Source organism: Gavialis gangeticus, unplaced genomic scaffold, assembly GCF_001723915.1.
Source record: "Gavialis gangeticus isolate Ggan-Ray unplaced genomic scaffold, GavGan_comp1, whole genome shotgun sequence".
Taxonomy (NCBI): Eukaryota; Metazoa; Chordata; order Crocodylia; family Gavialidae; genus Gavialis; species Gavialis gangeticus.
The window spans coordinates 221783991-221811914 of NW_017729032.1; the positions used below are offsets into that span (position 1 = coordinate 221783991).

The following is a 27924-nucleotide window of genomic DNA, read 5'->3' on the forward strand; positions in this document are numbered from 1 at the left end:
AGATGGGGGCCCCAGTTAAAATCTTTCTCTTGGGTTTAGTTTATTTGAAAAAACCCATTGCCAAAAAAAAAAAAAAGCTGGATTCTATTGATTGGCATGACCTTTTCTGTGGTTAACTCTGAATGAATCTGAAATTCTAGATTTTTTTTTGGAGGTGAGGGGAGGGGATTGGTGGAATATATTGTTACCTCTTCAGTAAGGCCCTACTTGCAGGAAAATCAAGAATTTATGCTCTGCCACAATTTGTGAAACTTGAGTCCTTGCATATTTTCACCACAGTATGTCCAACTAGGCAGGACATAAACTTTTGTGGCTAAAATGACATAATTATTAAGGGTTAAATATGATAACTAAAATGCTAATTGTTTGTTGGTCGTGTGTTAGCACAATTGAAGTTTCAAATACAGACAAGCCATGTTTATGACAGGTTCTTAATTATAAGAGATCATTGCTTAAAAAATCATTGATTTTTATGATGTATTTTTTAAGTATATTATTTAGACTAGGCAAAGTCAGTTTGCATAATTGCAAACCCAGAGTTCAAAAAGTTAACATCAATGGATTGCAAATGTGATATCCTCAGAATACTTTTTGGTAGCAAGACAGAAGAAAGAAAAAGAGTGAAAACAAAGTAGGGAGTAGACAAAGCTAAGGGGTAAAAATGATAAAGGCACTATAGACAGGAAGAAGTTTTAACATAGGCACAAAGACCAGCCTTAATTTGAATGCAAATGGGAGTTCAAGCCTTAACGTATATAGCACAGATTTTTCTTTACTTGGAAAATACAAGTGGAGTTTCATTTAAAATGACTCTGTTTTGTGGGAGGACTCAGTAAGGCATTGGACATAGGATTTAAACTTTTTTTAAAACTAGTTTTTGTGAACGCAAAAAATAAAGGATGAAAACCTGGATCACCTGTACCGTTTCTCAGGGGTACTTAGTGCACTATGTTGTTCATTTGATTTCTGTCCTGAATAACATCCTTCACCTTCTTGTTCTTGATGGATCCATTGTGTTCCCTCATTTCCCATGGAAAATAAAAATAATACTTCTCAAAGCCTTTGTTCTCAGTTTTAAAATAGTGAACAATAATTAGTACTATACTTTCAATGCATGGCTAGCTTTAACATTATGTAATGTCTCATTTTATGTTGGGTCATGTAGGAACCGTACTAGCCATTGGGCAACATGGAAAGACATTATTTTTCAAGGAGAATAATTATGGGCACTGTTTGAGGTAGGAACTTAGGACCCCTCTAGTCAGTTACCTGTTAAGCTACAGGCCACTTGTGTAAGACTTTGGTAAGTCTCTTTCCCCTTTGAGCCTTCAGTTCCTCAGCAGGTGCTCAGTATTCTGGTAAAAGAGTATCAAATACAAGTACCTAAGGCTTACAAAAGCATCCTTGAAGAGGAATAAGCAGCTTGCTTCTGTGCATGTGTGCTGCCTGGCCCTGTTCCATAATGAATGGATGTCTCTTGGAATACTGGATATGTCTACAAGAGTTCACCTGTATGTAGGTTTTGTTCCTCTCCACCCCTTTATAGGGCTGTACAGGACAGACGAGGCACTCTCTGAGCAATTGCTAGGCAAAATTTCCTTTTGCTAACTGATATTCAGTTGACCCCTCCCCCATTTTGCCCCAGCTCCTCTGGGATAGAATATCTGCCAAAAATCAACATAGCAAAAAATCCTGGGAAGGGAATCAGCAGGAGAATGAATGAAGTTTTCTCATACGTGTATTTAGGCTAATGAATTGCATTAAACTTCCTCTTTCACCTCTAGTCCCAGCACTCCCTTTCCCTAGGATAGTGTCAGGGTTGAATGAATTTTCCTGTGTTGGCCTCATTGTTTTAGAGACCTGTTTCTCACCTTTAAAAAGACTTTCCACTTCCTGCTCTGCTCAGACACGCCTTCTGAAATAATAAGTGGAAGTCTCAACTCTTCAGCCTCAGTCTCATTGCAAAAAAAAGGTCTTGCAGGACATAGTGGAAATGTGCATTAATTTTCTCTGCTTAAAGTTCAAAGGGTGGGATTCATTTAGACATGACAGCAGTTTGCAAGTGTTAACCGAACTGGTCACTGATCAAAATAACTGAGCAGTGCTGATGACAAATTAGTTTTCTTCTAGGAGAAAATGTATTTATATGTAGAAGAATAGCGATAACTTGACCTCAGACAAAATATTGACATTTTGAAACAGACATCCTGGAAAAAAGGAAATGTAAAAGGAAATGACTTTTTTAACATATAGAGCTAGTCAGAATTGCTATTGTTTTAATCCATAAAATTCCATCAAATAACACTTTTAAACACATTTTCATGTAAAGACTAAAGAAATGGATCAATCCATACAATTAGATGTGTGTGTGCGAAACAGTAAGAAGATGCTACTTGTACAAAATCATTATATAACCGGGGCCTACCTGACCATCTTTATTATGGAACTTAGTTTTTCCTCCCATAGTAACTATTTTGTTCTTTCCCTGAAAGGTCAAGGCACACGTGAAAATATGTTTAATGAGTATGCAAAAACAATTTTTTTGATTGCTTTAAGCACTAAAGATCCAGGAATATATTATTATATTATATACTCCCTTTTTTTTTTTTATCTGAATGGGAACATCCAAATATCACTATATCATTCATTCTTTACTTGACTGCTAAAGAATCAGGCCAGAGTGATACCTTAGCTTCCCAGCATGTCTGCTCCAACATGCTGTAATTAAAGCACGTAGGAGCAGACTTAATTAATCGAGTCCAGCCAGCCTCCATGTCTTGTGCATCAGCATCTCTGCACTTCAAAATGGTGGCAGGGGCACTTTTTAACTAAAGCTCATTGAAAAAGCTTTAGTTAAATCACCCCCACTGCCATTTTGAAGCACAGGGACACTGACAGAATACGTAGCCCAATTCATATACAGAAGAAACAAGGAGAACTCTGGTACCTGCTGTTATAGGAGCAGTTTTGGCCTTTTGAAAAAGAAAACAGATCACAAATGGGAATATAAAACAGGACACTGCCAACAATTTAATTAGAATGGCTCTCAAAGCTGCTCTAATTGAAGTGCCAACCTCTCACTCCTGAGCATGTATTAAAATGTCCTTAGAGACTAACTAGTTCAGAGCTAACTGGTTAGCTTTTGTAAGTGACAGTCTACTTTTTCTGATGCTATGAATGGACTGGCTACTAAATAGAAGAGAATTTTAAACATAAGGGGAAGGGGGCACTAATGATGAGTGAAAGTGTGTTGTGTAGGTCAATAGTGATAAACAAGGCAGTTAACCCACTGAGGTACACAGCTAGCTTACGTAATGGCATAAGAATCCATAGTCCCAGTCAGCCATGCTTACATAATCAGTCTGTGGATGACTTCTTGATCCACAGTTTTGCATTCAGGTTGGTTTCTAAAGTTTTGTTCCTTAAAAACAGCTACTCTGAGGTTAAAGTGCTCTGTCATGGGCTTTTGTGTATTTCTGAAATCAATGTTGAATCAGTCTCCATTCATTTTCTTTCATGTAGGGATTGTCTTACCTTATATAGACAGTGAAGGGACACTGTAAGCAGGTGATGCCATATATGGTGCTGGTAGAGGAGCAGGTGAAATGAACCTCAGAGGTTATCCACGTTGTTTGGTCCAGTGTTGATGTAGTCTGTATTGATGAAGGGCACAGCTTGCATCTCAGTCTGTTTTAAGGTCTAATGAGGATAGGAGTTAGATAGTCTGTGCTAGAGAGATTTTTTTCACGGGGGAGAAGGCGGGGAGGCGGAAGTTGCAGAATGTAAGCCCCCTGAGCTGCCTTGAGATGGTCATCATTTTTAAGGAGTTGGAGGTTGTGTCAAAAATGTTTGAGCTGAAGGCTGTAGGTGATGGTCAGAAAGATTCTGTTGTCCTTGTGATGGGGTTTCATAGGGGCTAGAGGGGACCTTACAGGTCATCGGGTCTAGCCCTCCTGCACACAGGCAGGAATGACTGCTGGGATTGGATTACCCAAGCAAGATGGGCATCAAGACACTTTTTGAAGATCACCAGGGTACATGACTGTACCACCTCTAGGAGAAGCCAGTTCCAAGCCCTCAGCACTCAACTTGTAAAGAAATTTGTCCTTGTGTCTAGCCTGAAGCGCTCTTCAATCAGTTTGTGCCCATTATTTCTTGTCCTCCCCTGGGGGGCCTTGGTGAATAGATGCTCCCCCAGGCTCTGATGTATGCCCCTGTTATACTTATAGACTGCCACCAAGTCCCCTCTGACTCTTCTTGCCAGGCTCTGTTTTGAGTTGTTATGGTTTTGGGAATGTATTGTAAAAGTAGGTCATGTTGATTGCTAAAATGATACAAATAGTTCTCTCTCAGTCACCTTAAGAACTCTGCTCATGTTTCATTTTGACTTGATAATAGCCTACAGAGAAAAGAAAAAAACCCACTTCAAAGAAGATGTACTTTGGAATGGTTATTCTTGCTTGGTATACTTCTAACCATGGATTTATTTTGTACTAGAGTAGGGTGGCACAGGCAGATAGAAAGTAATGCAGTAGGACAAAAAAGTATTTTGTACACAGCTTTTAAAATGTAAGAAAGCTTTATTCTAAACAGGATAATTGGATGATAACCAGCAATCATATAATCTTTAGATTTTTTTAAAGAAATAATATCAAGTTTTTAAAGCAAAATGTTTATTCTGGTAGTGCTTTATCTGTCATCTAGGAAAGAATTTGCCAGATCAAGACAAGCAAAATTAAGCTCTATAATGAGATTTTCCTAAAACTCTGAGGACAAGTGGTTCTCCATATGCAGCATGCCCTTAGTTTTTTGGACAGCATTTTAGTTTCAGAGAGGTGAATTGACCAAAAAAAAAAAAAGTATTAATATCTTTCCTTCATTTCCTGCATGTACTTCCTGATACAGACAAAGTGGGTACTCTGATAGAATAAACATTCCTTCCATTTCTTCTTCCCACTCCTGGAATTTGTGTTTATATCATTTGGAAAGAAGAAGAATATCCTAATGGTGCTTTTTGCCCCAAGTTTTTTTCCAAACCCTTCCCCCCATTTATGTATTTAACCTGCTGCAAATGTTAAATCCATAGGAAATAATAAAACGCTATCCAAAGAAACAAAGAACATGGATTCAGAAAGTCTCCGTAGGAGAAAGCATAATATATTGTTTGACAAGTGTTTATTGTTCATTTTAAACTATAGGCCACTGCAGCATAATGTACAGTGATTACCCTTTAAAAACACTTGTCTTTGATAACTAAATGTTTTATCGTTATTCCTCCTAAGCCTGCAGCAAACACCTAGTCTCATTATTGAAGACAAAACATTAAAAACAATCCTCTTTTTAAACAGTAATGTCCATAAATTTCATATCTCATTTTTCTTTTGAAGTTAATGGGAGAGAGGCTATTGATAAATTTTAACTTGCACATGAAAACGATTAAAGTCACTTTGTTCACATAAAAATAAAGAGCATTCAAACTGTTATGGTTTTTAAGGACAATCCATAATTCAACTGCTCTGTGTGAAAGCCAAAATGGCATTCATGGGCAGAGGATATACTGCTGTCTTTTATGCAACTGCCCAGTATTACTAGCTCTAGTTTATGTACATATACTCATTGTTTTTTTTAATGAGTGGGAAGGATTTGAAAAGTGAGAGTTAATGTTTAAAGATGCCATAGTTTCCTACAAAAATGTTGTTGGTTTCCTAGGAAGCAACACTGTCATCTCCCAAGTCTGCTTAACTCTATGCTTGGCTACTCCCCACAAAACTAAAGAACCTCAGTGGTAGGGTGCTAATGCAGAGATGTGTTTCCAGGGGCAGAGAGGGAGAGGATGCATACTGAAGTGTTTGTCTGTCCACCACCCCCGGTCAATGTACATTGCTGAGATGTTGCTGTAGTTGTTTGTGCTCTTAGGCTGTGTCCAGATGGGGACAGTAGTGCAATATGTTGCATATGCATACCACACATTCAGCTGTTCTGTTCAGCTGCAAGGGAACAGCATGGGGGTCAGGGGTGTTGACTCCTGGATATCCAGGGGTCAAAAAAATCCATGCAAAACCCCCCAAAAAACAGGGTGGTGTATGTGGAGAAAGTGCCACCCAAAACTGGAGTGTGCCTGGCTGGAGCTGCACTCCAGCTGCCAACCAGGCTCCAGTTGGCACAATGGCCTTAGCAGGTAAATCTTCTGGGAATCTCCCCAAGCTAGTTGTCCCCAGAACAAGTAAAGCTTCTGGGGACCTCCCATATATCCCACCGCTAATTGTCCCTGGGGAAATGAATGTCCATGCTCATGTGGATGCAGCCTTAGTGTCTGTATGTCTCTTATGTTGAAATAATGATTCATTTTGTCATATGTTTTACCACAAACATGCTTCAATTTGTACTGCTGTTCAAAGATAGGATTAATATATATGGATCAAAAGTGCATGGGGAATGGTAACAGTCAACTATCGCTTGGGATGGGAAAATATCTGTGGTTCCCTAGTGACTGAGGAAGTTTATTCACACCCAGATTTCTAGAGGCCCTGCACCACCAGAACTGAATAGTAGAGGGCAGGGGGAAACTGAATTCAGAATCGTGTGAACATAAGATAAAGACTGATAAAATGGATGAAGTAATGAACTATGAAGGTACATTTTTCTCATTTGCTATGAGACTTTTCAATTGGATGTTCATTCTATATACCCAGCATGGTCACACACTACACAAATGATTAAACAGTTTCTTGAATCTCTTTTGGTTATTATAGCCTCCCCTACCTATAGGAAAGAAATCATATGGGAGCTCGCTCTCTCTCTTTTTTTATTTTGGAAGTGCTGTATTTGATTGTGGTTGTAACTAGGTATGTTCATTTAAAACATTTTATCACATTTTGAAGATGACCGTATTAGTCAAGGGTGAGATTTATGGACTTTCTCTAAAGGATCAACTCAGTCCTGACCACTTCTAGAGGAAAGATAACAATGAGATGAGAGGGTACTAAAATCCCTTGACTTGAATGTAGTTTACCTCTTATAGGATATGTCTATCACAAATAAACCAAAGGTATTTCCAAACTAGTTTGGGTACCAATATCAGTGTGGCTTTCGGAAACATGAGATTTAACACAGGCTGGAAAACATGGCCCAAATCCTGGGTAAATTCTCAGGCATTTAGGTCAGGCTAAGAAACATTATGTGGTAGGTAGACTGGTGTATTGGTACGAAAACTGGCTATTTTTAAGGATAGCTTTTGGTTATGCTTACTAAATCACACCTTCACATCATAGTGTAGATGCCACTATAGAGCTGTAATCCACTAACCCCCAACACCCTTGATTAACTCAGTGGTTGTGCCCTATATGTTGTGGGTCCAGATGCAGAACTAGTGACACTGGTGTAGCCCCACCAGTTCTTCACTGCTGTATCTGAAAAAACCCAGCTCTATAGGCCAGGTACAGACATTACACATTTACTGCTATAAGTGATTGGAAACCTGTCTATACCTGGAACAGAAAAGAAGTTCAGCACACAGACTGGTTTAAAAATGGCAGAACCTAGTCTAAGATGTACCTCTCCTCCACTGAAGGGCTAATGTGTGTTCTATTCACTACCAATCTAAACTACACTGCATACAGAAAATGTATAACATGGATCGATTCCTCCTTGGGCTTTCTGAATGTCTGCACCTAGCCTTAGTCACCTGAGAGATGTGAGCTCTGCTAATTGTATACATGTGTTTTGTGGTCATGGGCAAGGAATACAAAGAACAAGACATTGTTCTTCCATGGAGGAAGAGTCTTCCGAGTGATCTCTAAATAGCCTCCTTGTATCTTGGTAATAGTTTTAATTTTTTAAAAAAAGATCAGTTGGCATGTTTTAAAGCATGTTAACCTTCTGTTTCCAAAAAGAGTTTACCAAGGAAAAGTATGGCTCTGACTGAAAGGTGGCCTGAAGGAAAGGACCACATCTTCTTCTATTTTGTGCCATGTAGCACAGACAGTAAGGAACAATGCAATATGGATATTATTCCTCATTCCTGTCTCCCACAAGGCTGTTGGATGTCATACTTGTGAAGCTTATCAACACTGTGCAACAAGATGTGAGCTGGCATTTTGCAGCATAATTTGGATATTAGGTTATAGTTTGCATACTTTGATGTGCATGTCACTAATTCACACACACATATAATGTGGCAGGTGCTCGGTGGGTATTTTCATGCCATCCAAACTACTCATGCGAGTTACAACACTGGCTTTTCATTGTCCTTCTGTTTTTGTTTTTTGAGTTCAATCTGGAGAGAGCAAGTAAATTTTCCTGGACCATCTTCTGAGTGAAATTTCAAAGAATAATCCTCAAAAAGCTTGCTTGGATCATGAGAGAACCCCTCAAATATGGAAATCCTTCTTGGATTATTATGGTTATCTGAGCTCCAAAATAGAACTACAAAAACTGCAAAAGGACTTGCTTTTATTGTATAAAAGTTTTTCTGGGCTCACTCAAATTGATCAGAGTTGTAGGCTAGTTTTTATTTTGGACAAACAAGTTCACCATCAATAATAAATTAGTTGACTTTCAAGTTTCCTTCACATTATACTTCTTTTAAAATCTAAAACTCCCTTTGCCACTTCCTTTCATTTATTTGGAATAAATGTTGTAACGATTAGGCAAACTATGTCTAGTATTCTAAGGAATTTGTGTTCCTCTCATGTTGCTAGGAGGCAGTTCATTCTTACAGAACAAAAGCCAGAAGATCTTGCAGATGGATGCTTCCCACTGGAATATAATTTCTTCTAGTATCAGTCCATTAATAAACAATTTGACCAATGGGACCAGTAAATATGAATATGGCAGGATTGTATTTCCAAGAACTAAAAAGAGTCCATGATGCTTCATGTGTTGTTTGTTGATACCTCATGCAGGGTGAAGTGGGTTCATGACTGTTTAGCATATCTTAAAATAGACTTATTATGCTACTTCATTTTCTTTGTTTAAAGCAGGGAGATCAAAGAGACAGCCTGTCAAAAATGATGTGCCTCTTCTTTGCCAGACTGTATTTTCTGCCTACTTTTGCTAGTCCCATGGAGGGCCAGCCCAGGACCACCCCTACATGCCAGATTCATCACCCATTCTGACCAGTCTGGGGCAGGCACTGAATACAGTGCAGTCTCAGGTTGGTCTGGGGAGGAAGCACTGGAACTGACATGCATGTCTTGGGGGGTGGGGGGGTGCACATCATTTTTGACAGGCTGTCTCATTGTTCTGGTACTTCCCGAATGCCAGATCTGGTACTTCCTCCAGCCGGTCTGGGATTCGCACTCCATGCAACATCTGCCACAGACCTGCTAGAGCAGGAGCCCCAAACTGCATGGAGTGAAGAGTGTTCATGGGCCTGATTTGGCCCACAGGGCTGGCCCCCAGCTGTTTATCCAGCCCATGAACTGGTCTTGCACTATGCATCTAGATGGTATGACCACATGAGCGTAAAGTGTAAAGTACATGTTTAAGGATGGCAATGCCAAAAAAAAAAAAAAAAAATGAAAAGGTTATAAATGTTAAACTTGTTGATGCTGTGTAAAATCTGTATTGCTTAATATCATTCCATCAAAGATACTTGGTAACATTTAGGCCATTTTGGGGTGGGTGTGGGGGAGTAAAAGTTTCATTTCAACAATTTGTTTTCTGCTTAACTACGTTTTGGGTAATGCACATCTATGAATGGTTAGTGAGATCACAAATGCAACCCTCCACCCTAAAGGTACCTGTGTTTGGCTCAGAGGCTCCCTTTCCTAATATCCCATTAGGACTCCTGAAATTACCTAAGATGTTCTAGTAAAAGCCCCTGGCTTGGAACTATTAGGAAGATGAAGTCCTCTTGACAGAGAGGGTCTTTTGACTTTGGAAATAGGGGTTTTCAGGGAATGACAATGAAGACGTCCTGAGTTGGCATGTGAGTTTCTTTACATGGCTGATCAATGCTTCATGTTGAAGGATATGTAATTGTCTAGTATAAAAGGACTCCTGTGGCATTCTGCCAAAAGGTTCCAGAGCATAAACTCAACCACACTACCTAAGGTACGTGGTTCTGGCAACATAAGGGGATTGCAGTAACTTCTTTTCCTACCTCCTCCATGTTTTTTGTGCCCTTTTTGCAAAGGGCTGGTTTATAGAACTGGGGAGAATGAATTTGTGCTTTCTGAGGCATTTATGCTATTTAGGGCCTTGTTGCATGTTAAGCTTAGGCAGCCCTTGGAGCTCAACTCCTGGACTGTCCGTACATTCACACCTGAAACAAGTTTTAAACACTCTTTAGGTGACTTGAAAATTACACCAATCAGCCTAGGTTTCTCTCTGACCTGTAGTCCCGAGTTTGTGTTACATTATCATATAGCCTAAAGTGGCTACACATTAAACACCTCACCCTTTCCCCACTGGCCCAGATTGGGCCCACTGCCTTTCCCATCCCCCCGTCCCCCCACCTTCTTGCTTGCTTGTGGCTGCTTCCACTGTTTGTCCTTTGGGAGTAGGCAGGGAGGGGTTAACCTGCCTGCCAAGCCACCGCCACTGCTCTCTGGGTTGGGCTCAAGCCAAGTGGTGGCAGTGGGGTGGTAAGTTAATCTTTCCCTGCTTGTTCCCCTGGCACAGACAGTGTAGACCCTTGCTGAGTGGAACGTGACTGCTCAAAACTTGACCTATTTGAGCAGCTTGCAGTGTAATGTGTAACAAGGCCCTTGCAGTCCTGCCTAACAAGCTACATAGTATTTGGCTGCTACTCTGTTGCCCCAAAGTTATCAAAGAACCCATGGGATTTCCAAGCAGCGCACATAGCCCCTTACATAGTGTAAGAGTGAGCCTTAATTTAAGTAGAAAATATTTCTCAACTGTTAAATACTTCATCTTTGTAGTCTTCTGAATAATCTTTTTTCCATGTATCTTAGGGTTAGAAGAGAGCATTAACTCCCCATCTGATTTAAGTAATTGAGTTAAAATATAACATTTTCTGTGTTTGTAATCTTAATTGCCAGTTTCAAGAATCTATACTCTGAGCCCTGTTGGCTATGTCTCATTACAAACAGTAACTTCATAGAGATGCATTCCTATTGGCTAACAAGAGATCTGTGAAAATAGCTGTTTCACAATCTCAGTAAAGATGACACCCATGCCTTCTTTGAGGTACGCTGGCACATTCCCAATCCCCTAAATGAATTCCACATTTTGGATCCACCTGTATGTGGTTTGCTTCACAGCTTTTTCCTCAGTTTGTATGCACACAATCTGTTTCTACGGAAAAGCATAAAAATGGGATCCGGAGAATGAGGCCCTATGAACCACAGGGGAAATTAGACTACATTCTTTGCACACAGACTCATCTATATCAAATCTTATTTAAGCATTAGAAAGATTATTTTCTCCCATTACTTTCTGCAATTCGGTTCAAGAAATTAATTGAACTTTTTTTAAAGCATCATTTTGCCTGGAGTCACACATACTAAGGCATATATGAAGATGACCTCAGGTTGCATGTAAGAGAAGAAAAACATATTTGTAGGTTGGGAAAACAGGTAGCAAGCACACATGCTATTTGTAAGCATTATTGTTACAGATTCCTTAAAGGGACACTATAACAGCCCAAAACACTTGGATAAAAGTAAATAAAATTGTTCAAAAATGATCATGTGGTAGGTAATAATATATGCTTTGCCATAGTGTGTTTCTACTTATTAACTGAATCTACTGATTCAACAGCTGTTAACGTTATTCAAGACCTCTTCTAATTGTAGGATTGTTATTTTCCAACATGTTAGTATTTGAGAAAAGCCTTTATATGTGGGATTCTATAAGATACTGTCTTGCCATTTTATCTATTCTGTTTTTAAAGATGCTATCAGGAGGTCCAGCACTGTAGTGCCCTTATTGGATGGTTGACAAGCAAAACATGACTCCAAAATTTAGGTGAAATTAAAAAAATCAAAACAAAAAACCATTCCAGGATAATATAGAGAGATCTTAGTAAGTCTGGACTGGCTACAGGTCAGATATGTTTTGATTGGTAAATGAGGGAGGGGGAATTGGGGGGGGAGAGAGTGCTTATTATAGCCATTGTGAAACATGAGACCGTGCACAATGTCTGATGGTAGTAGTCAGCCAGGAACAGCTGAAGAGACCCAGTTATCTGAAAGTGCTTCTTATAGAATCATAGAAATCATGGGCAACTGGTGCCACCTTAGTCAGGGGGGACACATTCCCCCTCCCCCCCCAGTGACCAGTCAGTAACCAGCGGGGGGGGCCATAACCAATCACACTGACCAGTGGTCCCACCTGCCCCCCTCCACCTGTTGCCTGAGCAGGGAATGTGGCCTGTCAGGGGGTGCACTGGCACTCTCAGTGGGCACCCCCTACATGTCACCACTGATAGAAATCATAGAATGAGTTTGCTGGATTAATGAGGCATTAGGGTTCTGGATTACCAAATGCTTATGCAACTGAAAGGCCAAAATGTACCGACCTTCAGGCAAGGATTTCTTACATGTTTGAATAATTGTTTGAGTTCTTGGTTTTGGTAAGTGCCATATTTATCTTGAGAGCTTATCTATGTGGCTTAGCATTTAGCAACCATGCAAACGGAACCTGTTGAAATCAGATCATAATTTTCTTTGAAACTAAAAAGAATTGTCACCCGTCTCTGTACAACACCCCATCAGCTTTCAGATGCTTTTGTGTTAACTGACCATACGCTTCTATCCATCTTACCCACCCTTGTCTTCTGTGACATATTTTCATCTCCTACTTCTCCTCTTATTGTAATCACTTCTCATCCTCCTTCCAACTTTTGGTTAGGATTTTGTTGGACTTAAGTATTAACCTCCTTCTCTTGACCTTCATTTGTAACTTATTTTTGAGTAATCTTATCAATAGGAAGACATTTAACTGCCTCTCCATGCTGACAACTCTGATATCTACTTCAGGTATTCTCAAAACTAAAACTTTGGCCTGCATATCTAGAAGTTAGTTCACGTTTTAATAGGCCTAAAATAAAGCCTTTCCCTTCAAAGACTCTCTTGCATCCTTCATTGGTCACCAGGGACAACATGACCATGCTATTTGTAACCTTGTAATTGTTGACTGTTCTTCTTTAAGTCATAACATGTCTTTCAGTTTCTTTCTGCCTAACATCACTGTCTGCAGAGAACCACAAGATAAAGAACTTATTACAGTCTGAACACTAACAACACTGATAAAATCATATGGGAAGAATTATATTTTAACCAGTAGAAATAAGTTTCCCCAAATAAAACTGGCAGTAACCATGTACATATACGTGCACACAGAGAAATGAGAAATTTACTAATCCTGTTTACAGAAATGAAAAATCTAACTGTGGTTGACAGCTGGGGCTCTGTCAAGCTCTGTCTACAGCATTTAATTTATTATGATAGTTAAATATTGGGAATTTTGCATCCAAGTCTGTTATGAATCTAATTTCTACATGTATTATGTTACTTTGAATAAAATAATGGTATTTGTATTGGTAAAGAAATGTGGGCAAAAGTTGAAAACAAACCAACATGGAAACAATTGCCATTCTAGTTGAATTAACACAGGATTCTTGCAAATTGTTTTAAACATTTGCATTTAGAAAACAGGCAATGTGAATAAACATTGTCTCAATTTCAAGCAGAAATGAGTTCTGCTTGAAGTGTTTGCCTTTGAGATGAATTTTCCTCAGGAAATATTTTATTCTTTTATTACACAGTGCATTTTTTTTCTAAAAATTAAGTGACAGATAAGAAAACAAACACAATAATGTACTTTTAAATAGTTTACTGCAATGTCAGAAGCTTCTCTGTTGTTTTGTTAACCAGCTAATGAAATGGAGGACTGTTGGTGTTAAGGGTGGGAGAGAGTTTGTATTATTTTTTGTTTGTTGCTTTTATTCTGCCACTCCTCTCTGATAACATCTGGTATGAAAAGTAACATATATTTTAAATATATTAAACACAAACTAGAAAAAACAGAGGGTTTCTAACAGCTGGCTTTATGAAACTAACTCTGAATATTTCCTGACTTACCTTTACAAGGTTAATGAATCTGTTTTAATATGAGAAAAGATGGTGTGCTTCTCGTTGTCTGGAAATTAGACCAATCACAGGGGCTTCTCTTTTTTTCACTTAAAATAAATGGGTCCACTCAACTTAAGATGTGTGAATAACTGAATCTAAAACAAGAGAACAGACTGAAAATCTCTTTCAGCACTGCCATTCTTATGCTGCTATACGGGACCTAAGAGAGCTCTCCCAATCCATTTTCTGGAGGCAAAAATGTTCCCATACTCTGGGAGTCTGTCCATCACTAGGCAAATGCAGAGAGAGAGGCACAACATCTAAGGGCAGCACAACACTTCTAGCAAGTTTCTCACAGAGGAATGAACACCTGAATGCTTCCCTCTGCCTGACTCCTCTGTGGCAAGGTAATACTTCATGGGTCAAGGTCACCTCTGTCTAAAAAAGAAACAAAGAGCCTTTTCTTGCTGATCCATTCCTCCCATGAACTGGGACCCCTGTGCCCATGATTACACATGTGAATATTTATATGAAAAGATTTAGGAACCTCAGTCAAGGTTGAGCTGCATTGTGTTGTATAAGCACCTAGGAAGAAACAACCCTTGTGTGTGTGGGTTTTTTTGTTTTGTTTCTCTCTCGCTTTCTCACTCTGCCATGTGCTTTCTCACTCTCCTTTTTTTCTCTCACACTCTCTCGCTCTTTCTCAATCTAAGAACCTAATATTGTAAACTATTAAGTGTAAGCTTAACTTGAATAATCTTATTGAAGTCAGTGATAACCTATTTGTGTAAAGCTACCTGTGTACACAGTAGTCTTGATGCAAAGTAACCATGATAGTCCTGTAAAAGATACTATCCACAAAAATCCTTGTCTCTTGTATATTTCCTGGACTAACTGTATGGCTGGGATAGACTTAAGCAAGACTTCAATTGCAGAGAATACATTGCATTTGAAACCTTGTCCAAGTCTCTCCAGACCAGTGAAAACTATTTCTCACAAAATAGCTTGCCTTAACTACATTCATTTTATTTACTTTTTCAGTGTTGAAATCTAAGGGTGCATCCAGATGTGCATGGACATTTGGTTCCCAGGGGACAAGTGGCAGTGGCACCTTGTCCCTGGTGAACGTCCATGCCATCCATGCTTTAGCACGTAGCAAGTTACACCAGGGGCAGTAGGGGAGGCTGGGGCTAGCACTGTGCTGGCCCCAGCAGCCTTACCTGGGGTCCTGGGGGCCTCCCAGGGCTGCAGCCACTGTAATCCTCCTGGGTGGAGCCTGGCCAACAGCCACAGCACAGACCAGGGGTTAAAATAACCCAGAGCAGTGCACACTCCAGCAGTGAGCCCTTGCAGCACAGAGAACACCAGACTGGTGTGGCATTGCAAACGTATTTGTGGTGCTACATACTGCACAGCTGCGCTTGTCTGGATGTGCCCTAAGTGGCCAAACAGACAATGGTTAGGAAAAAGGAAGCCTTATACTCATTCTAGATTGTCACCTGGGGAGAAATGTTTAAGAAAGTAGAGCAGAACCAAGGTTTGAACCCAGGACTTTTGAGACCCAGTTCAGTCCATAAGTTGAAAGACTATTCTTCCTCTCACTTCTTTGTATGTGTGTCACTGCACACACAACTTCTTTCAGTAACTGCAAGATGTGATCTTAGTCTGTTATATAATTTATAAATATTTTGTTTCTGGTAGAATTCCTTCTAGCTTACATTGCTGGCAATATGCAGTTTGTTTAGTTGTATTCCTAATTCATGAGCTAGTACCCATGATTGCTTTGTTTCATATTTATTGTGTAGCGCTTTAGCTGGGTGGAGAAAGAAGGATTATGTAACAAAGCTGGGATGCAAAGTGGTGTTGATTACACAATAAATAGTGGCTTGCTTCACTGAGTACAGTTGTTTTTTTTCCTTGTACCCTGGAGTCCAGAGAGAAACACCTGCTTGTGAAGTGGTGTTGGCTCATATTTTTCCAACACTTTATATAGGGTTAGGGAAATTAAGGGTTTAGAGGCCTGTCATAGCCCAGCTGAATGAATGGTATTAATTAAAACTGCTTTTTCTGTTTTTGTCTATTGCTTTCTGTTCATGCTTGCCAACTCTGGTCCAGTTGAGCACAGTGTAAGATAAACAATTACACTCAAGTCACATTTTGTCCATGGCTGCTCTTGCTTCATCACTGTTTGACTAAAACAAGTTATGGAAGAACTGTTTCCAGATTTCTGCTCTCATCATTCCTGAGATTTACATCTGTGTAGATGAAATGAAATGTCCCCTTAGAATACTGTGGCTAAAGAAAAAAAGGGAAGTGCTTGCAGAAGTGCTTCCTCTTTTCACCTAGTGGGCACCTTTCAACAATGAACAAGTACTTCCTGGCACCTAACCACAGTATTTGACTTTACTGTTGTATGTATTTAACACAGTAGCAAATACCACAAACTAAATTACCACAGAAGGGAATTATTTTTTTTGTGCCATTCATAATATTGTGTTGCCAGGTGAAGTTCCAAGTGTGTTTTTTAAAAAAACTAAACCAAACCAAAACAAAACAAAACAAGAAACACTTTAACCAGTCATGCAAGTTAATTACATGGATTAACTGAGGGGTCTGGTAATAGACTGGGGAATAATATCTAGAATATCTATATTTGCTCCCAAAGCAAATGGAAGGGATGGATTTTTTCAATTTTCTTTCAGAAATGTATCTTTAGTTTTTAATGTTTGAACACCTGCTATTTTTGGACTGATTCTTCTGAATGGAATAGTAGCAGGGTCCAGAGGGAAAATGGAATAAGAACCTATCTGACCTGCATATGAAGAATGAAAAATGCAATTCTTCAGAAAGGTCTACCCTCTCCTTCCAACTCTTCCTTTGGGCTCTCGCAATATGCAGCAGGTAATGAAAAAGGCACTATCAAGTCAACTTTATCCAAATGTTTTGCATATTAATTATGAATGTGGTTGCATATACCCATTTTTCACAAAGAAAACTTCACTGTTTGAACAGTCTACTGATTAACTGATAACCCATGAGTATTTTAAGTTGCGCTTGCAAGTATGGCATTCATGAGCTTCGGGCGTAAGCCACTTGTTTCTCTAGCTGGTTCATCAACAAGAATTAAAAAAAAAAAAAAAAGAGAGATTTTCTGGTGTGATATTCCCCCCTCCCCCCAAATAATTTAAATTATGTTGTGATTTGAGTTAAATATATTTGCCCAACTTATAAACTATGGTAATTGAAATACTAGGTAATGACCCAAATATTGGTACAAGTCTAACCATGGAAGTATAGGGGCTGAGGATTTTCCCTTAATGAATGTTAATTCATTTTATTAATGTAAAGTTTACATTTTATAAAACTGGAGTTGTTATCTTAAATACTTGCAGGGAAAGGATGATTTATATTAAGAGATGTAAAAAAGATATTCTTGAGGAGAAATTGAAACACTTGTGGATTTTTGCATCACAATACTGAAGAAGGAAAGCACAGAGCCAGGGCTCTCAGCATTCGGGGTAAATATCATGAACTCAGATTTTAGAGAGGGTGTTTACATTGGGTAAGATGAAGCTGCTGAATCGCAAGAACTTCTAGCACTGGTTTACACTATTCATATATCACGATGCTGAGCAAACTGCTACAGCTGCTGACTAGGTGCTGAATGTGTAAGGCATAGCTGTAAAATTTACCAGTGCTTTCATTTGTCTATCATGTGGGTGCAAGAATGGAAGGAGTTTAGCAAGTTTGCCAGAGTATTTAATAAGAATGACCTAGGAAATAATAGTGCTTTTTTGTTATTGCTGCAATTATACAATACTCGGAAGCCATACTTCACATTTCAAGAATGTGTCCCTCTAATCCTTCATAAACTCTTTCTTTTGAGAAAGGAGCTTATGGATTTGGCCTGTAGTTTCTTACATGTTTAGCTTCCAGTTTCTTAATAACTTCATTGAAAAATGGGGGAGGGGAAAGAAAAGTGTATGCCATCAGGGCAACCAAAGTATTACAAAACAGGAAACCATTAGAGAATGAAGAGGACTTCGGGGTGGAGGTAATGTGGACAGTTTTGAGTAAATGACAGATTTGGTCTACCACCTGGTGGTCTTGCAGCACACATGAAGTATTTAGAGAAATGGGACCCGTGAAGGAATATGACATTTTCTTCCAGGTCCTCTAGGAGCAAAGTTTGGCCTAAGCATTGTGAGGAATATCTCCTTGATACATCAGAATAAATATGCCTCCTGATGACTCTTATATTTAATGAATGGTTATGTTAAGCCCTGTATAAATCCTTCCAAAGTCTCCAAGTGGAATAGAAATGAGACTGAACCATTGCTGATATTTGCAGATATCTGGGGTCTTCAGAAAGAGAGAAATTTCATGGTGGGGAGGGGAGGAAATATTTTCTCTGCAGGAACTGATGCACAAATGTTGATGGTCTTCTCTTGGTTCCACACATTGTAGGCAGAAAAGAAGACCGATCTCAAAGTATTGACCCTTAAAGAAATACAGTATTTATGTTTAAAATGAATTTCAGAGATTTGTGTTTTGGCTTTTGAGACACAGAAGAACAGGGCTATATTTCATAAAAGTATGTGCCTTTTTAAATAAATCTCCTACAGAATTACTACAATCCAAGCATCCCAAACTATCTGTTCCTCAGTAACTTGTGAGAGTTTCTCAGTTGTGGTCTCTAAATGTTTGCTTTAGCTCTATTATTTATATCACTTGCCTTGGTTTGTATGGATTTTTTTTCTTATTGGATAACACAGTAAAAAATTGAACTCTTTGGAGTTGCTTATGCTGTTGCTTTTGGTTTTGTCAGAAAAACTTTTCTAATCACTTTCTCCCCCGCAACTTGGTGTCATCCGCAAACTTGACCAATAAGCTCTTCACCCCCACATCCAAATCATTGATAAATAAGTTGAAAAGCACTAGACCAAGCCCACAATCCTCCAATTTTTCTATGAAAATATCAGGTGATAGCAGATCAAAAACCTTTTGGAAGTCTAGATATGCAATGTCGACCTCCTCTCCCTTATCCGGGTGGTGAGTTACTTGGTCATAGAAGGAGACGAGATTTGTAAGCCAAGACCTGCCCACGATGAAGCCATGCTGGCTATCATTCTGAATCCTACCTTCTGTGAGCGTATCGCACATAGACTCTCTGATGAATTTTTCCAGAATTTTCCCTGGGATAGAAGTTAGGCTAATTGGTCCATAGTTACCTGGGGCCTTTCTCCTCCCCTTCTTGAAGATGGGTACAACACTGGCCCTCTTCCATTCTTCAGGCACCTTCCCTAAATGCCACAAATTTTGCAAAAGTTTTGCCAGAGGTCCCACGATGACTTCAGCACTCTTGGATGAAGTACATCTGGTCCTGCTGACACTGTTAATCTTTGGGAATATTGTTGTTGCTGTTTTCAGTTACATCGCTATGAATGGCCATCCTTCTGCTGTCTTCAAATTTTGTTCACTTGGCTTACTGAGACTGCAATCCTTACTGTGGAATGAGGACCTTTATATGATTGCTGACATTTTTTCTGCTTCAGTGCTAGACTTCTGAAAATGGTCTGCCTTGGACTTTTTCTTGAGGTTTCAGTTTATAGTAGTCAACTTTCCTGCCTTTTTAAGAAAGATATGCTGACTTAGAGTTGTGGGGAGGAGGGGCAGGGGGGATTAGCTCCTGTATTTTCTCTGCCCAGAACAGGGAAAGAGATGCAATATAACATGCAAAATACTGCACTTTAATGATAGATTTAGTGCTATTTGTCCTCCTCTGAACCTTGAGTGTTACAAACCTGAGGTTTTTTTGGCCCCCCTAAGCACAGAAGCAGAAGTGAGTCTTGATGGTTTCACTTAAATAGCTCCTTCTTATCTAATATGGATATATTCTTCTTGAAATTTTTTTTCTGCCATATTTATTCTCAGTGCTAAAATATACCCTTGTGGGCTCACAATATTAGTCAGTCTAATGATTTTCCTTTGGGAAATGGCCTCCCACATGCATAGAGCTTGCAGACCCTCATTGCACTCCCTTGAATAGATGGCTGGTCAGCTCATCTGGCTGGCATGTAGAAACAATTTATGCCATGGCTGTTCTTCCTCTAGTTTTGTTATGTACTCTTGCCACTCAGCTGGGGAATAGGTAGAGATGTCCTTCTGCACTACCTTAAATCATTGGCACTGTAACTCTGCTTGCTTTTATTTTTGTCATGTTGCTGAGGCTGAAAGAGAGGAAAACCACTTAAACTTCGTTGCATTCTGAAGCACAAGAAAGACTTGCCACAATGTAACTTAAAATTTTAGTTTCTTAAAAGTACTTCTTCAGAGACGTAAAAACAACATTTTTATGAGAAGAAAAGCAAGATAGCAGGTGGGCAGCTGCAGCACTCATGCAACATCTCTTTATGTTGGGTGGATTAGCTGGTGGGTTGGACAGTAATTTCTAAGGCCTTTACAGTCTGAAGATGAGGCAACAATTTTCTCATTTTTCTAACATAGTTAGACTTAACTTATTTTTGTTTGTCAAGATCTTTTAAATCTCAGACTATGGAGAATTCTGAATACTTCTGCATATTTTCTACATGCTGCAATAATAGTTATTACAACTAGTGGTTTGCTGAATTTTTTAAAATTAAAAACACTCTGGTGACTTCATTTTTCCCATCTGAGATTTCATCATGCATAACAATGTAATGACATGGAATTTTTGTTTGAACTGCAAAATAGATGGCAAACACATTTATCTAATTTTGAGGCTACAGTGTTTCTACTGAAAAAATAAAGATCATAGATTATCTTGCTGGGATCCTATGATCCCTGCTGACTTCCTGCCCATGGGGCACGGGGCTGGACTCGATGATCCTCCAGGGTCCCTTCCAGCCTGAATGTCTATGAAATCTATGAAACAGAAAAACTAAGTCATGCAAATATATTTTAAGCATAACAACTGTAAAACAGGAAACAGAAGCTAAGAACAACCCTTGCTATATCTACACTCTTGTCCTCTACTCCTCTACCCCAAAATACAAACAACTTAATCACTATCTCTATCTGCCTTTCTAAATCTCTGTGTGTACGTTACTAGATCAGACCTGTGGATTTTCTTTTTCCATCTACTTTTGGTATTACTTCCACCCTGAGAACAAGTAATATTTTGTTGCCATGACTTTCTCCTTTCCTTTCAAGTGAGAACTCAAAGAATGATAGGTTCCTATCAAGTAAGATCTTATTGTTTGCTGTGTTTCCCCACCCACAGTGTCCTCCCATCTTCCCTTCATCCACTTCCATGCCTTGTGACTAAAACAAATGCCAAACACAACATAAACACCTTATCCACTTATCTCTAGGATACTCTGTACAGAGTTACTTCTCCCTTCAGGATCTGGGCCATTCTACTTCCTTAGCCTAGGACACTGGTTCTCAACTGGGATACAGTGACACTGCATCCCAGGGTGCCATGAGGTCTTTTCAGGGGTGGTGCAGAGCCAGAACCACTACATAAGTCAGGTGGATATGTCTGGAATGCCTTTGTTTCCAAAAGGGGCATGCTGAGAAGACTGGAAAGCAGTTGAAGAAGGATCCCTTCTTCCACCGCCTTTCCCAGTCTACCCAGCATGTCCGCTTTCGAAATAGTTCTGCCTTGCCATAGCTGGGTGACCAGGCCAGGAGCTCCAGTGCTATGGGAAGGGTACCAGAATGAAAGGGGAAAGTGGTGCCAGAATTATAAGAGTGATCTGCACTCAGTACAGGCTCACCCAGAGATTAAGCTCCAGACATAAAAGCAAAAACATAAAAAAAAAATCAATAAAAATTTAACATACATTAAATGTAGGATATAGTTAAAATTGTAAAATACAAGTCCCTTGGTGCACTGAATTCCAAAATCCCATAGAGCTAATTTGTATGATTCCTTTTTTTTTTTTTTTCCCATGGAAAACTCTGTGCCTTTTGCTGTGAGAGCAAGAAATGGCAGGTACAACTAGACTCACTCGTAAGGCATGAAGAAATATAATACTGTGCTGAGGACATACTCAGCTAAGTGCATCCAAGAAGTGGTCACAATAGTTATAATGGAAATAATGTATACTATAGCTCCTAATTTGCCAGAACATTATGCTCCTTCTCTGAAAAACTCCTCTGGGAGCTTTAGATTTTTCAAGAATGTGCACTGAAATGTTTCACAGGTTTTATTTTGAAAGGATATTTCATATGTATAGGACTTGAACTGTCTTGAGACAAGAGCCAATGTGCAGCTGGTTTACAGTAACAATTCCCTAAAGAAGCAAGTGACACTAGAGTAACATCTGTCACTTTCATACACAACTAACATCCAGCTGATGGCAAAAGAAGAGAACAGATTAAATCACCTTAGTGTTACCTGTTAGTTTTTCAGGATTTTTTTTATCATTTAGGAAAAGTAAAGAGGAAATTGTGCACATGAATTCATACCCAGCTAATATAATGTGTCTTAACACTTACAGGGAATATATTGTTTCCTGTAACATTTTTTTCCAACCTTATGAAGTATACAGATGTTCTCAGATACAATTGTATGTGTATTTTTCTGTGAAGTTCTGGTCTTTCAAAAATCAGTTTAGCAAGCAGATTCCTGGCTACAGAATAAGGAAATTAACTTGGTTAGGATCATATATTGTATAGTACTGTCTTTAAAACTTGCCACAATTTTTACTGGGATAAATATATATAAATATGAGTAGATCTAGGACTATCCTCTTCACACTAGGTAGCACACCTTAAAATTTCTCAAGCTGTAATTATCCAGGTAAAATAATCATCCAGTTACAAGTTAGGTGTTATGCATTTATTTATTTGGCTTATAGGTTCCTTGCAGACATGGAATAAAAATGATGCCACACTTGTAAATACCCAGAAGAGGCATCAAGTTAGTTGGACCCAGCTTTCCCAAATGTCTGTATAGATTGGGCACTGTAGTGGAGCTTTTTGGTGCTTTTATCTAATTGCTGATTGAATCAGCCTAACATAAAAGTGCTAAAAAGCCCTGCTGAATTGCCTGATCTATACAGACACTGTGAAGCCAGGTTGAAGTAACACACTGCTGCTTCCAGTAAAGTGAATCCCTTTTTTTTTTATTTCCCCCACATCTGTCAGTGCCCATAAAACCTATTTTTTCTAAAAAGAAAAAAAAAAGGGAACCTGAGAAACAAAGAAAAGAAACTCTTTTCATCTGATTGAATTGCATATGGTTATTTTGATGGCTAGTAGCTGGGTCACTGAAATCCAGAGCAGTTGCCACATACAAATGGTGATTACTTATTACTCCCAAGCCAGACTTCCTATTGGTCACTTGAACAAGTGGAAGCTAGGAGACTTTTCATACTTGACGTACCAAAATGAAGTGGCCAAATATTTAAGTACTCCCCAGTTGTGAGTACTGAGTTCTACCATTCAAGGCCTCCAGGATTCTTCTAACATGTAAATAGTTATAATGTCTTTGACCTCACTACTCAACATTACATTTTTACCAATATAAGTGATTGGAAACCAGCATATACCCATAACAGAACAGAAGTTCAGCACACACAAACTGGTTTAAAAATGGTGAAACCCAGTCTAAGATTCCTTTCCCCCACCCACCAAAGGACCCTGTGTTTTCTGTTCGCTACTGATCAAAACTCTGCTGCTTACAGAAAACTGCGTAACTTAGATCAATTCTGCCTCAAGCTTTTTGAATGTCTGTACTTAGCCCAAAATTCATTCAGTATGCAGGAGTAGCAGGCAAACAATGAGTCCAAAGGGAAAGATTTCTGTGTGGTTTAAGATACCATAATGTAATTTTGAGTCCTTGTTAGGCCTGAATAGGTAATACAAAAAAGACCATCCTTGTTACTGATCTGAGAGCATAAAGGAAAGCCTGCTGTCATTTTTCTTGAATATAAGCATTGCTCATTGGCTGAACAACTTGGATATCTAATAGGTTTTTAATATGTGTTTGTTTTGTTACAAATAAGACTGCCCACTGATGATATGAGTTAAAATTTGCCACCTTTGTAGACAGACTGGACTAGTAAGATTCTTTACGAATAGTATCGAAACATGGCACATGAGACCATTTTGCTCAGCATACAACATCCAGCCTGGGCTCTGGGCAGTTGCTGCCTGGCCATGGAGCCTGGGCTACTTACAGTAGGCATCGGGGGGCTCCAAGCCCTACTGTGAACTTCCTAGGCTCCATGGCAGGCAGCAGCTGCCCAGAGCCTGGGGTAGATATGGCAGGCAGTTGTGAATCTGCAAGCAGCTACAGACTCCAGCTGCGAATCTCCAGACTCCAGCTGGGGTCTGGAGTTCTGGCCCACTGCTTTGCTGCATGAACTTCAAGGACCAGTGCAAGGAAGGGGCCAGAGCTGTCCTCTGCTGCCAGGGGCTGCATGCCCACAAAGCAAGGAATCTAGGAGAAGGGCAGAGCGGGGAGGCAAGAGTGGCAAATCCCCTCCCACCAGGCTTGGCTGCAAAGGGCAGCTTTTGCTGCATGAGAGCAGTGGCCCTATGCAGGAGGGCTCTGGCCAGGTGGCTCTGGACCCTGCCATCCCTGTTCATGTCTCCTCCCACAGAGATCATCCACATGATGGCTAAGGCAGCTGCACCCTAGAGTCATACCCTGGGCCTGATCCATGGCCCTGGGGACAGGGATCAGGCTTCTGGGCCAGAGGAAAGTGTTTGTAGGTGGGGGTGATGCCACAGGTATGACTGCCCCAGATGATCCTAATGGAGATCCTCCTCCCATGCCCAAGTGCCAGAGGGCCAGGTCAAGCCATGCTGCCAGCCCATCCCCTGCTCCTCTCTGCCCCCACTGCACTGAGCCAAGCCAGGAGTTGGAAGCCAGACCACTGCCACAGCCCTTCCATAACTCTAGTTGTAGAAATAGAAGCCTCTATTCATTAGGTATACAGTATTGTATGACAATTTTTCATGTTTTTCCTATGTAAACACAAAGTGTCCACTTTATATAGTTTAGAAAAATCAAAGCAATAAAATTAAAAGGCATGCTGCAAATAACATGCAGGCAGCCAGTGAGTAACACAATGTTAAGGGGCAACCAGCGTGGGTTTATAGCAGGCAGATCCTGCCTGACTAACCTGGTCTCTTTTTATAACCAGGTCACAAAATGCTTAGATGCAGGAGTGGAAGTAGGTATTAGTTACCTAGATTTTAAAAAGGCTTTTGACACAGTGTCACACCCAATTCTTATGAGAAAACTGAGTAGCTGTGATGTGGATTTTTTTCACAGTAAGGTGGGTGAAAAGCTGGCTCACGGGATGCACCCAGAGAGTGGTGGTGGATGGGTTGGTTTCTCCCTGGAGGGATGTGGGCAGTGGGGTCCCCCAAGGCTCTGTCCTTGGACCAGTGCTGTTTAATATCTTCATTAGCGATTTGGATGAAGGCGTTGAAAGCACCTTGTCCAAATTTGCAGACAGTAAACTATGGGGTATAGTAAACACACTGGAAGGCAGGGAGAAAATTCAGGCAGATTTGGACAGACTGGGGAAGTGGGCAGATCTGAAAAGGATGCAATTTACCAAGGATAAATGCAAGGTGCGGCACCTGGGGGGAGAGAATCTCCAACACACCTATAGACTGGGAGATGTCATTCTGAGTACCACAACAGTGGAAAGAGATCTCAGAGTCCTGGTTGACACAAAAATGAACACAAGCCGTCAATGTGATGAAGTAGCAAGCAAAGTTAACCGCACGCTTTCTTGCATCAGCAGGTGCATCACGAACAGAGCTAGGAAAGTGATAATTCCCCTTTATGTGGTATTGGTGAGGCTGCAGATGGAGTACTGTGTCCAATTTTGGGTGCCACACTTCAAGAGGGATGTGGGCAACCTTGAGAAGGTCCAGAGGAGGGCTGCTTGTATGGTTGAGGGACCTGCAGGTAAGACCCTATGAAGACAGACTGAGGGGCCTGAATTTCTTTAGCCTCCACAAGAAAAGGCTGAGGGGAGATCTTGTGGCTGTCTACAAACTCATCAGGGAGCAGGCCAGCAGGGAATAGGGGGCACTCTGTTTACCAAGGTGCCCCTCAGGGTTACCAGATATAATGGCCACAAACTGAAGGAGAATAGATTTAAACTGGATGTAAGGAAGAAACTCTTTATGGTAAAGGTTGCCAAAATATGGAATGGTCTTCCAAGGGAGGTGGTGCTTTCCCCTACCTTGGAGGTGTTCAAGAGCAGATTGGACAGGCATCTGGCTGGGATTACTTAACCCTAGTGCTCTTTCCTGCCTGGAGCAGGGGATCAGACCCATTGATCTACCAGGTCCCTTCTGACTCTAGAAATCTAGGAATCTATGAACTATAACTTATGTAGTTGAAATCTGTCAACCACTTTTTTTTGGCTAGAAAGACACTGCATTGGTTGCAGAGAACCCTAGAGCTTATGCCTACTTCTCACTGAAATCAAGAACAGGTTTGTGCGTGTGTGTGTAGGCTGAGGGATTCAGTACCTTGTTATTGAAGAAACTTCATTAGCAATAACCTAGGACTTGAGAGCAATGCATGTTTGGAGCTAATTCTAACTAGATAAACCTATAGCAACCATTTGTGTAATGATTTCCATTCAGCAATGGGATTTCACAGCATGGCCATAGAAAACACAAGTCCAATGTGTGGGAGTTGAATTGTATAACTGAGGATCTCATAGAAACTTTCTTTTCCCACTCAATTCTGGTGGTAAATAGGATTTTTGTGAAGTACTTGCCCCATGGCTCTAGGGTATCCTGACTTTGGTCCATGTGTGTGCCTTGGATATTCAGATAAGGATACTGTAAAGCGTTTGCAGATATATCAGATCTGAGGTTTTGAGTTTAGTTGTATTAGAGGTAGTGAGTGGCTGGGAAAGACAGAGGCTGGCTTGGAACCCTTGTGTGTGTGTGTGGTTTCAATTACAGAGGCATGTTTAGGGTATATGTTTAGTTAGGGAATGTGCGTGTTTAGAATGAAGGCTGTTTTCTAAAAGTGCTAGGTACAAATTCCAAACTTGGAAGACTTGCCAGTTAGTTTGCCAGTTCAGGCTGCTTTTAATGTAGGTTCATAGTAAAATGTGTAGCTTTTTAGTTAATTGTAGGGATAAAAATAATAATTTTAGATGTGTTGTTGAAAATATTCATTTTAACCATTCTGGATTATATCAGATCCTTTAAACTGAAATAGATATACTTTAAAGTATATCTATTGGGCAGATTGGACATAAAGCTGATGGCAGTCCCCTTTTTGTACCTTACTCTCATGGGTTTATACACAATACAGTGCCTGCTTCTTTCTGCCTAACTTACTATCCTTTTTTCATACCAAGGAGTATCTTTTTGTCTGTAAGGTAGAGCCACTGGATTCAGTAGAGTACCCATACAGCAAGGTATGAATCAACCTGAGAGAGGATGGTAAACTAGAGATTCAGGTTTCAGTTATCCACATTTGATTCAAAAGTTAAAATTTAGAGAGTTCAAGTTAACAGCCAGTTCAGCCAGCACCTTGCAACTGAAAAATATCTGTGCCCAATTCTAAACTCTTCTTACTCATAAATGTTATTCAGACTAGCAGGGTTTTTCTGGAGTCTGAGGTGCAAAGTATCCCTTTTATTACAGTCTTCATGAAATTCAGCTACAGAAAAGGCTGTGTATGAGCAGTTAATACCTTGCCTGTATTTTGATAAAACGATGGGATTCTGTTTCTCTTTTTACTATGGAGATGCTTGTAAAAACTTAATAACATGCTATGTTAAAAGAAATTATACAACGGTGAAAATCACAGTTGTATTCCTCAGGTTTCTGGGATAACAAAATGTTCTTTTGTTCTGGTCATCACACCATGACATTTGTAGCACACAAAATTATG

At 39.9% G+C, this 27924-nt stretch overlaps 1 long non-coding RNA gene across 1 annotated transcript in view; it reads left to right on the plus strand.

The window, feature by feature from the left end:
• Positions 1-8873, plus strand: part of LOC109302494 — a 32144-nt gene extending 23271 nt beyond the window's left edge. The window contains exons 2-3 of the long non-coding RNA XR_002098808.1: positions 6515-6633; positions 8700-8873. This is a non-coding gene — a long non-coding RNA (uncharacterized LOC109302494). The remainder of the gene's footprint in view (positions 1-6514; positions 6634-8699) is intronic.
• Positions 8874-27924: the final 19051 nt, after the last annotated feature.